Here is an 11903-nt window from a genome sequence, read left to right as displayed (position 1 = left end):
ATGAGGAGTATTTGAGGGAGAAAAGGAGTGAGGATTTGAGTGAGAGTAATGCTTGGTGAAGAGCAGCGAGTAGTCAATGCCACAGAGAGTGATGGGAGCGGAATAGGGCAATTGGAGCAGCACGTACTTGAGTGAGAGTGTTAGTTGGTGAGATGTTGGTTAACTATGGTATGGACTAAGGGACATTTTGGGCATACTGAGCATCTCATTATTATTTTAAAGAAACAAAGAATTTGCATTTATATGGTGCCTTTTGTGATCATCAAACATCCCCAAGCACTTTCCAGCCAATGAGGTACTGTTGGTGTGAAGCCACAGTTGTAATGCAAGCAAATATGGCAGCCAGTTTGTGCAGAGCAAGATCCCACAAACAGCAAAGAGACACCAGTTAATCTGATTTTGGTGATGTTGTTTAGAGGGATAATCTTGGCTAAGACTTCTGGAGATTCCCATTATTCTCCATCAGATAGTAGCATAGAATCCTTGTTCACCTGAGAAGGAAGACTGCACTTCCAACAGTGCAGCACTCTCTCGGTGTCAGCCTAAGCTATGTGCTCAAGCCCTGTAGGGAGGCAAAAAAACCTAACACTGGGCTGAGGCTTATACTGCTCATCAAAGACTGATACTATTGGTCAAAGATAGCACCCAGTAAGGGAAAATGCAGAGTATATGTCTGGGACAGTGGGAGATTGGGATGAGTGAGCAGTTTGCTGATTGGGCTCTTTTAGAAGGTGAATAGTTGTGAGCAGGTAAATGATGATGAAAACAGTCAGCTGTAGGAATCAGCAAGCACTGAAGGTTGGCGGGGGGTGGGGGTGGGGTGGGGGGGGGTACCCAACACTTATACTCAAGTCCTGCACCTGGAGAGGCAGCTGTGATGAATTATAATGATTCAGTTCTAACTATCAGTTTAACTAAGCCAGTTGGGATCAAAGACTTTGCATTCATCAATAAAGCTTTCAAAATTTAATAGTTCTTTATTTGGAAGAAGAATCAAAATGTCAGCCTAGAATTAGAGAGGATGCAGGGTTGGGATTTGAACCTGCCCACTCGGAGCCAGTGGGATGTGGGGAGAACAGGATTAGTAGCTGTCCTGGGGAATCCAGATGAGATTACTTTAGATTACAGATTCGGCCTCACTTGGTATTTTGGAAGTGAGCTGTGGCTGTCCCTGGGATCAATGAACAAGAAGTAGAGCAGATTTTATGGATGGTGAGAGATTAGGATACTCACGGGGCACATGCTCAGCTTTCCCCAATTACCAGCCTGAGATGGAGGTTAATCTTCTTCCATCTTCCCTATTTTTCTGATTCCATTAACCACACGATCATCCCAGAGGAAGAGTTGTTTTCCACTTCTTCCCGGTCCTGTCATGGCATTTGCTGGGTATTGTGCCCTGTGAACAAACAGCTGGTTAGTATCCTGTCCAAGAGACCAATCTTCACACAGAAGCCTCAGCAATAGGTGTCGGATATTTGACAAAAGCAACATGACCGTAATGTCATCCAACATACACACACACACACACACACACACAGTTACACACAAACACACTCACACACACACACACACACACACACAGTTACACACAAACACACTCACACATACTCACACACACACACACACACAGTTACACACACACACACATACACACACACAGTTACACACAGACACACTCACACATACACAAACACACTCACACATACACACACACACACAGACACACTCACACATACACACACACACTCACACATACACACACACACACACAGACACACTCACACATACACACGCACACAGTTACACACACACACACACAGTTACACACAGACACACACACACACACACGCACACAGTTACACACAGACACACTCACACATACACACACACAGACACACTCACACATACACACGCACACAGTTACACACACACACACACACAGTTACACACAGACACACTCACACATACACACGCACACAGTTACACACACACACAGTTACACACGGACACACTCACACATACACACACACACACACACACACATACACACGCACACAGTTACACACACACACATACACACACACTCACACAGTAACACACAGACACACTTACACATACACACACACACACACACAGTTACACACATACACACACACACACACACTCACACACACAGTTACACACACACACACACACACAGTCACAGACACACACACACTCACACAGTCTAACAGTTACACACACACAGTCACACACAGACACACACACACACTCACACAGTTACACACACACTCACAAATACACACACACACACACACACACAGTCACACACACACACACAGTCACACGCAGACACACACTCACACACACACACACACACACTCACACAGTTACACACACACAGACACATACACACACACACAGACACACACACACTTACACAGACACAGACACACTTAGACACATACTCACACACGCACACTCTCACACACTCACCCTTACACACTCTCACACAGACACACACACACACATACACAGTTACACACACATATACTCACACAGTTACACACACCCACACACACACACACTCACCCACAGTTACACACACTCACACTCACACACACACACAGACATATACACACACACACACACAGACACACACACACACACTTAGACACACACAGACACACTTAGACACATACTCACACACACACTCTCACCCAATCACCTTTACACACTCTCACACAGACACACACACACACATACACAGTTACACACACACACATACTCACACAGTTACACACACCCACACACACACTCACCAACAGTTACACACACTCACACTCACACACACACACACACATACACACATACGCACACACACACAGACACATACACACACACACATACACAGACATACACACACACACAGACACACACACACACTCACCCACAGTTACACACACTTACACACACACACTCACAGACACACACACACAATTACAGACACACACACACAGTCACACACACACACATATACACACACACACAGTCATGCACACACACTTACACAGACACATACTCACACACACACACTCACAGACACAGACACTCACACACAGACATACGCACAGACAGACAGACACACATGCGCATGCGCACACACATACACTCTCACACATGCGCATGCGCACAAACACACATATACTCTCACACACACACATACACACACACACAGACACATACACACACACATACACACACACATACACAGACACATACACAGACACATACACACACACACACACAGACACACACACACAGACACACACATAGACACACACACACACAGGCACACACACACGCTCACCCACAGTTACACACACTTGCACACACACACTCACACACAGACAGACACACACACAATTACAGACACACACACACTGTTGTACACACACACATACACACACACACACACTCACACACACACTCACACACACTTACACAGACACATACACACACACTCACACAGACACAGACACTCACACACAGACACACGCACAGACAGACAGACACACATGCGCATGCGTACAAACGCATATAAACTCTCACACACACATACACACACACACAGACACACACACAGACACACTTACACACTCTCACACAGACAAACAAACACACACACACATACACAGACACACACAGACACACTTACACAGACACATACTCACACACACACACTCTCACACACACATACTTACACACTCTCACACAGACACACACACGCACACACAGACACACTCTCACACAGACACAGACACGCGCACACACAGACCCACAAACACACACACACACTCCACAGACACACAGACACATACACACACGCACACATACAGCTAAATGGTAGAGGGGTGAATTTTTGCTGATATTTATTCTCTTTTGCCAATGGACATGACAACCAGTTGTTAGTGCTGAATCACTAGCTCATTTGGGATGAGATTAGATTAGCTATCAAACCAAGAAGAATCTGGTGTATTTTAGCAGGCTGTGTTTACCTATTGAACCAGGGGCAGTTACCGTAATACTTTTACAGAGAAATTCCATCTATTTTATACCTTAAAAATCTTATGTCAAGCATACCTTTTAAGCTGCCACACTTTCAAAATTACCCTGCTGATTGATTATTCATTTAACAAAAGGAAGCATTTGTATATATATATATAAATAGAGAGAGAGAGAGAGAGAGAGAGAGAGAGCATACTTCATGACCAGTGGACTTCCCAAAGAATTTTGCAGCCAATGAAGCATTTTTTGAAGTGTGGTCAGTGTTGTAATGTAGGAAACACAGCATCTAATTTGTGCACAGCAAGATCCCATAAACAACAATGACATATTGATCAGATAACCTGTTTTGTGATGTTGTTTGAGGGATACCTCCTGTGTTCTTCTTCAAAATAGTGCCATGGAATCTTTTATGTCTACTTGAAGGGACCGACAGCTTCATGTTAAAATCAAAGGATGGTACCTCTGACAGTGCAACATTCCCTGAGTACTGCACTGGATTGTCAGCTTAGAATTCAGTGTTCAATTCCTGGAGTGGGATTTGAGTCCACAACCTTCTGATCAAGGGGCAAGCAGGTTCCCCACTGAGCCAAAACCGACAATCAGAATGGAAAGAGTAGGAAACCTACATATCAAAACAGACAAAAGATGCTGGAAAGTTGCCAGTGAAGAATTGGCAGCCCAATATCCAGCTTCCTGCTTACCTAAATCCTGCCAGGTGGAAAATGAATCTTCGTGCCCGGACTGAGTTAATACCTTGTTCCATTGCTCTTTGTAAATGCAAAACAAGGACCCAACCAAAATTGTACAATGAATGTGATAGGTCTCCAGGTTGCTTTTATCCCTTCCATCTTCTCCAGGAATGAATACTTAAATCTATGGTCAAATTCACAACCTAAGCCCATCTCAACAACTCCATTGCTTGAGTTTCATTGATCCTCTGTTAAACATTTGTTCAGTCTGTCCTTTACCTCCTCTGAAACATCACCATAAAAAACCCAATGAATTTGCTATTACTGTACTCAGGATCTTTTAATCATTCATTGGATCTGAGCATCACTGGCTGGACCAGCATTTATTGCCCATCCCTAATTGCCTTTGAGAAGGTGGTGCTGAGTGATTTGGAGGGGAACTTCCAAGTGGTGGTGTTCCCATGGTGCCCCTGTCCATCTAGATGGCAGTGGTCATGGGTTTGGAAGGTGCTGTCTAAGGAGTCTTGGTGAATTCCTGCAGTGCATCTTGTAGATGGTACACACTGCTGCCACTATGTGTCGGTGATGGAGGGAGTGAATGTTTAAGGTGGTGGATGGGATGCTAATCAAGCAGGCTGCTTTGTCCTGGATGGTATCAAGTGTTGTGGGAGCTGCACTTATTCAGGCAAGGGGAGAGTATTGCATCACACTCCAGTGGCTTCTGCCTTGTAGATGGTGGACAGGCTTTGGGGAGTCAGAAGGTGAGTTACTTGCTGCAGGATTCCCAGCCTCTGAGCTGTTCTTGTAGCCACAGTACCTATATGGCTAGTCCAGTTCAGTTTCTGGTGAATGGTAACCCCCAGGATGTTGATAGAGAGGGATTCAGTGATGGTAATGTCATTGAACATCAAGGGTTGATGGTTAGATTCTCTCTTGTTGGAGATTGTCATTGCCTGGCACTTGTGTGGCATGATGGTTCATTGTCACTTGTCAGCCCCAGCCTGGGTATTGTCCAGGTCTTGCTGCATTTGGACATGGACTGCTTCAGTATCTGAGGAGTCGTGAATGGTGCTGAACATTGTGCAATCATCAGTGAACATCCCCACTTCTGACCTTATGATGGAAGGAAGGTCATTGATGAAGCAGCTGAAGATGGTTGGGCCGAGGACACTACCCTGAGGAACTCCTGCAGTGATGTCCTGGAGCTGAGATGACTGACCTCCAACAATCACAACCATCTTCCTTTGTGCGAGCTATGACTCCAACTAGTGGTGAGTTTTCCTCCGATTCCCATTGACTCCAGTTTTAATACAGGTCCTCGAAGCACAGTCAGTCAAATGCTGCCTTGATGTCAAGGGCAGTCACTCTCACCTCACCTCGGGGGTTCAGCTCTTTTGTCCATGTTTGGACCAAGGCTGTAATGAGGTCAGGAGCTGAATGGCCCTGGCGGAACCCAAACTGAGCATCAGTGAGCAGGTTATTGGCGAGTAAGTGCCATTTGATAGCACTATTGATGACACCTTTCATCACTTCGCTTGGCTGAATTAGATTTGTGCTGTTTGTTGTGGACAGGATAGACCTATTTTCCACATTGTTGGGTAGGTGCTGCTGTTGTCTCTGAATTGGGATAGCTTAGCTAGGGGCGCAGCTAGTTCTGGAGCACAAACTTTCAGTATTACAGCTGGGATGTTGTTAGCGCCAATAGCCTTTGCAGTATCCAATCCATTCAGCTGGCTTATACAGGATTGCATAGGATATTCAGCACAGAAAGAGACCCTTCAGCCCAACCAGTCCATGCTGGTTTATGCTTCTCCCAAGCCACCTCCTATCTTTTCTCATCTAAAACGACCGTCATCATTATCTATTCCCTTCTCCCTCATATGCTTGTTTAGTTTTCCCCTTAAACCTATCTACATTATTCACTTCACCCACCCCCTGTGGTAACTACTTCCACATTCTCACCACTCTTTGGATAAAAGCGTTTCTTCTGAATTCCCCATTGGGTTTCTTGGTGACTCTCTTATACTGATGCACTCTAGTTATGCTCTTCCCCATGAGAGGAAACATTCTCTCTGTATTTTAAAGACCGCTATTGGTCACCCCTCAGCCTTCTCTTTTTCAAGAGAGAAGAGACGCAGCCTGTCAATATTTCCTGATATATACACCCACACCTTTCTGGTATCATCCTTGTAATACTCTGAGCCCTCTCCAGTGCCTCAATATTCTTCTTACTATATGGCAACCTGAATCAAACAGTACCCAAGGTTTGATTCTGGTTTAGCATAAATTCCTTACTTTTCAATTCTGTCCCTCTAGGAATAAAGCCCAGTGATTGTTTTTTTTTATATATCGCCTTGCTAACTAGTGGCATAAGTCTTAGTGATTGATATACTTGTTCACCGAGATCCCTTTGTCCCTCTAGCCCACCTTGCAACTCCCAAGTAATAAGTGACACCTTATTCTTCCTACCAAAATATACTACCTCATATATACCTGTGTTAAACCTCATTTGCCAATTATTTGCCCATTCTGCATGTTTATTAATGTCCTCCTGTAATTTCTTGCAGTTCGCCTCAGTATTGACCATCTCCCCCCAGCCCCACCCCCTGGCCCAAATTGGTGTCATCCACAAATTAGAAATTGTGTGTTTTTGATTCCAAAGTCCCTGCTCCTATTTCTTATGGTCTTGTAAGGAATTTCTTCTCTCAGAGGGCAGTGAATATCTGGAATTCTCCAACCACACAGAGAGTTGTGGAGGCTAGATCTCTGAAAGTACTTAAAATGGAGGTAGATAGATTTTTGAAATATCGGGGAGTTGAGGGCTATGAGGAGCTGGCATGAAAGAGGAGTTCAGGCCTGGGGCAGATCAGCCATGATCTTATTGAATGGTGGGGCAGTCTTGAGGGACCAAATGGACTACTTCTGCTCCTATTTCTTAAGTTCTTATGTTCTTATTGTTAATATAAATTGTCCCTGCACCGATCCTTGTGGAACACCACTGCCCACCTTCTGCTTTATGTCTTGAAACCAGCCAGCAGTCCATCCCGCTACTTGTGTCCTGACTCCACATTCTCCTGATATCACATGGAGCGAATTCAGTTGGACAAAGGTTGGCTCTGTGATGATGGGGCCCTCAGGTGGAGGCTGAGATAGATCATCCACTCAGCATTTCTAGCTCAACATTGGGGATACGCAAAAGGCCAGAAGTGGAGAAGCACAGGAGATTGAGAAGGTTGCAGGGCTGGAGGAGATTACAGAAATGGGGAGGGGCAAGGTCATGGTAGGGTTTCAAAGCAAGGATGAGGGTTTTAAAATAGAGGCATTGCTGTGCTGCAAGCCAAGGTAAGTCAACAAGCATAAGGGTGATGGTTGCATGCGACAGGGTCCAAGACAGAATACCAGCAACCACGATTCAGATGAGCTAAATGTGAAGGTAGGAGGTCAACCACTTGAGCATTGAAATAGTTATTGAGGGAACAAAGACATGGAGGAGGCTTTCAGCAGCAGATGGGCAGAGGCAGGGAAAGGGGTGGGAGTCAGCTGCAAAGGCAGGGGTGTGGGGAGGGAGTGGGGGGGTGGTCAGCAGCAAGGTCAGGGGTGTGGGGGGGATGGTCAGCAGCAAGGACAGGGGTGTGGGGGGGATGGTCAGCTGCAAGGTCAGGGGTGTGGGGGGGATGGTCAACAGCAAGGTCAGGGGTGTGGGGGGGATGGTCAGCAGCAAGGACAGGGGTGTGGGGGGGTGGTCAGGAGCAAGGACCCGGTGTGGGGGTGGTCAACAGCAAGGTCAGGGGTGTGGGGGGTGGTCAGCAGCAAGGACAGGGGTGTGGGGGGTGGTCAGGAGCAAGGACAGGAGTGTGGGGGGGTGGTCAGGAGCAAGGACCCGGTGTGGGGGTGGTCAACAGCAAGGTCAGGGGTGTGGGGGGTGGTCAGCAGCAAGGACAGGGGTGTGGGGGGTGGTCAGGAGCAAGGACAGGGGTGTGGGGGGTGGTCAGCAGCAAGGACAGGAGTGTGGGGGGTGTGGTCAGCAGCAAGGACAGGGAGCTGGGGAAGGTGTGGGGGGGATAGTCAGCAGCAGGGACGGGGTGGGGGGAAGGTGTGGGGGGGCTGGTCAGCAGCAAGGCAGGGGTGGGGGTGGTCAGCAGCAAGGCAGGGGTGGGGGTGGTCAGCAGCAAGGGCAGGGGTGGGGCTGGTCAGCAGCAAGGCAGGGGTGGGGCTGGTCAGCAGCAAGGGCAGGGGTCTGGGGAAGGTGTGGGGGGGATAGTCAGCAGCAAGGACAGGGGTGTGGGGGGGATGGTCAGCTGCAAGGTCAGGGGTGTGGGGGGGATGGTCAACAGCAAGGTCAGGGGTGTGGGGGGGATGGTCAGCAGCAAGGACAGGGGTGTGGGGGGGTGGTCAGGAGCAAGGACCCGGTGTGGGGGTGGTCAACAGCAAGGTCAGGGGTGTGGGGGGGTGGTCAGCAGCAAGGACAGGGGTGTGGGGCATGTGGTCAGGAGCAAGGACAGGGTTGTGGGGGGGTGGTCAGGAGCAAGGACAGGGGTGTGGGGGGGTGGTCAGCAGCAAGGACAGGGGTGTGGGGGGTGGTCAGCAGCAAGGACGGGGTGTGGGGGGGTGGTCAGCAGCAAGGACAGGGGTGTGGGAAGGTGGTCAGCAGCAAGGACAGGGGTGTGGGGCGTGTGGTCAGCAGCAAGGACAGGGGTGTGGGGGTGTGGTCAGCAGCAAGGACAGGAGTGTGGGGGGGTGGTCAGCAGCAAGGACAGGGGTGTGGGGCGTGTGGTCATCAGCAGGAAAGGGGTGTGGGGGGGTGGTCAGCAGCAAGGCAGGGGTGTGGGGGGGGGTGGTCAGCAGCAAGGACAGGGGGTGTGGGGGGGATGTTCAGCAGCAAGGACAGGGGTGTGGGGGGTGGTCAGCAGCAAGGACAGGGGTGTGGGGCGTGTGGTCAGCAGCAAGGACAGGGGGTGTGGGGGGGGTGGTCAGCAGCAAGGCAGGGGTGTGGGGGGGGGTGGTCAGCAGCAAGGACAGGGGGTGTGGGGGGGATGTTCAGCAGCAAGGACAGGGGTGTGGGGGGTGGTCAGCAGCAAGGACAGGGGTGTGGGGGGGTGGTCAGCAGCAAGGACAGGGGTGTGGGGGGGTGGTCAGCAGCAAGGACAGGGGTGTGGGGGGGTGGTCAGCAGCAAGGACAGGGGTGTGGGGGGGTGGTCAGCAGCAAGGACAGGGGTGTGGGGGGGTGGTCAGCAGCAAGGACAGGGGTGTGTGGGGGGTGGTCAGCAGCAAGGACAGGGGTGTGGTCAGCAGCAAGGACAGAGGTGTGGGGGGGTGGTCACCAGTAAAGTCAGGGGTGTGGGGCGTGTGGTCAGGAGCAAGGACAGGGGTGTGGTCAGCAGCAAGGACAGGGGTGTGGGGGGTGGTCAGTAGCAAGGCAGGGGTGTGGGGGGGTGGTCAGCAGCAAGGACAGGGGTGTGGGGGGTGGTCAGCAGCAAGGACAGGGGTGTGGGGGGTGGTCAGCAGCAAGGACAGGGGTGTGGGGTGTGGTCAGCAGCAAGGACAGGAGTGTGGGGGGGTGGTCAGCAGCAAGGACAGGGGTGTGGGGCGTGTGGTCATCAGCAGGAAAGGGGTGTGGGGGGTGGTCAGCAGCAAGGCAGGGGTGTGGGGGGGGGTGGTCAGCAGCAAGGACAGGGGGTGTGGGGGGGATGTTCAGCAGCAAGGACAGGGGTGTGGGGGGGTGGTCAGCAGCAAGGACAGGGGTGTGGGGGGGTGGTCAGCAGCAAGGACAGGGGTGTGGGGGGGGTGGTCAGCAGCAAGGACAGGGGTGTGGGGGGGTGGTCAGCAGCAAGGACAGGGGTGTGGGGGGGTGGTCAGCAGCAAGGACAGGGGTGTGGGGGGGTGGTCAGCAGCAAGGACAGGGGTGTGTGGGGGGTGGTCAGCAGCAAGGACAGGGGTGTGGTCAGCAGCAAGGACAGAGGTGTGGGGGGGTGGTCACCAGTAAAGTCAGGGGTGTGGGGCGTGTGGTCAGGAGCAAGGACAGGGGTGTGGTCAGCAGCAAGGACAGGGGTGTGGGGGGTGGTCAGCAGCAAGGACAGGGGTGTGGGGGGGTGGTCAGTAGCAAGGCAGGGGTGTGCGGGGGTGGTCAGCAGCAAGGACAGGGGTGTGGGGGGTGGTCAGCAGCAAGGACAGGGGTGTGGGGGGTGGTCAGCAGCAAGGACAGGGGTGTGGGGTGTGGTCAGCAGCAAGGACAGGGGTGTGGGGGGATGGTCAGTAGCAAGGCAGGGGTGTGGGGGGGTGGTCAGCAGCAAGGACAGGGGTGTGGGGGGTTGGTCAGCAGCAAGGACAGGGGTGTGGGGGGTGGTCAGCAGCAAGGACAGGGGTGTGGGGGGGTGGTCAGCAGCAAGGACAGGGGTGTGTGGGGGTGGTCAGCAGCAAGGACAGGGGTGTGGTCAGCAGCAAGGACAGAGGCGTGGGGGGGGTGGTCACCAGTAAAGTCAGGGGTGTGGGGCGTGTGGTCAGCAGCAAGGACAGGGGTGTGGGGTGTGGTCAGCAGCAAGGACAGGGGTGTGGGGGGATGGTCAGTAGCAAGGCAGGGGTGTGGGGGGCTGGTCAGCAGCAAGGACAGGGGTGTGGGGGGTTGGTCAGCAGCAAGGACAGGGGTGTGGGGGGTGATCAGCAGCAAGGACAGGGGTGTGGGGGTGGTGGTCAGCAGCAAGGACAGGGGTGTGGCTACCCACTTCCTGATGCTGGGTCTCTCGATTAGGCAGTAATGCCTTTGAACGAGGAACCCCCTGGGAGCTGACAGAAATCCTGGCAGTGTTTGATTTTTAGGCTTCGTGTGTGACCAGTCCCCACCTGTTGCTGCTTGAATATTGGTGCTGGTGGGGTGAGGCCCTTCAGTGGGCATTAATTACCCACTTAAGGGCTTCACTGATAGTGGAGGTGGAAGGCTGTCCAGGAGCCTTCCCACCATGAACCTAACTGGGAAAAGCGGCAGGGTCCCAACCCACCACTCCCACCTCCAAACTTACCCAGGGGCAGGGCAGGGTGGGGGGGAGGGGGTGGAGGAGGATATGAAATTCTACTCAATCCTTTCTTCTTCCCACTATTTAGATGGAGGAAATTTCTGTTCACCCAGTACTGGATGGCACATTAAGTAGAGGC

This window comes from Carcharodon carcharias (genome assembly GCF_017639515.1).
Source record: "Carcharodon carcharias isolate sCarCar2 chromosome 32 unlocalized genomic scaffold, sCarCar2.pri SUPER_32_unloc_2, whole genome shotgun sequence".
NCBI lineage: Eukaryota > Metazoa > Chordata > Chondrichthyes > Lamniformes > Lamnidae > Carcharodon > Carcharodon carcharias.
The sequence above is the reverse complement of the archived record's forward strand: the minus strand, read 5'-3'. Positions refer to the sequence as shown.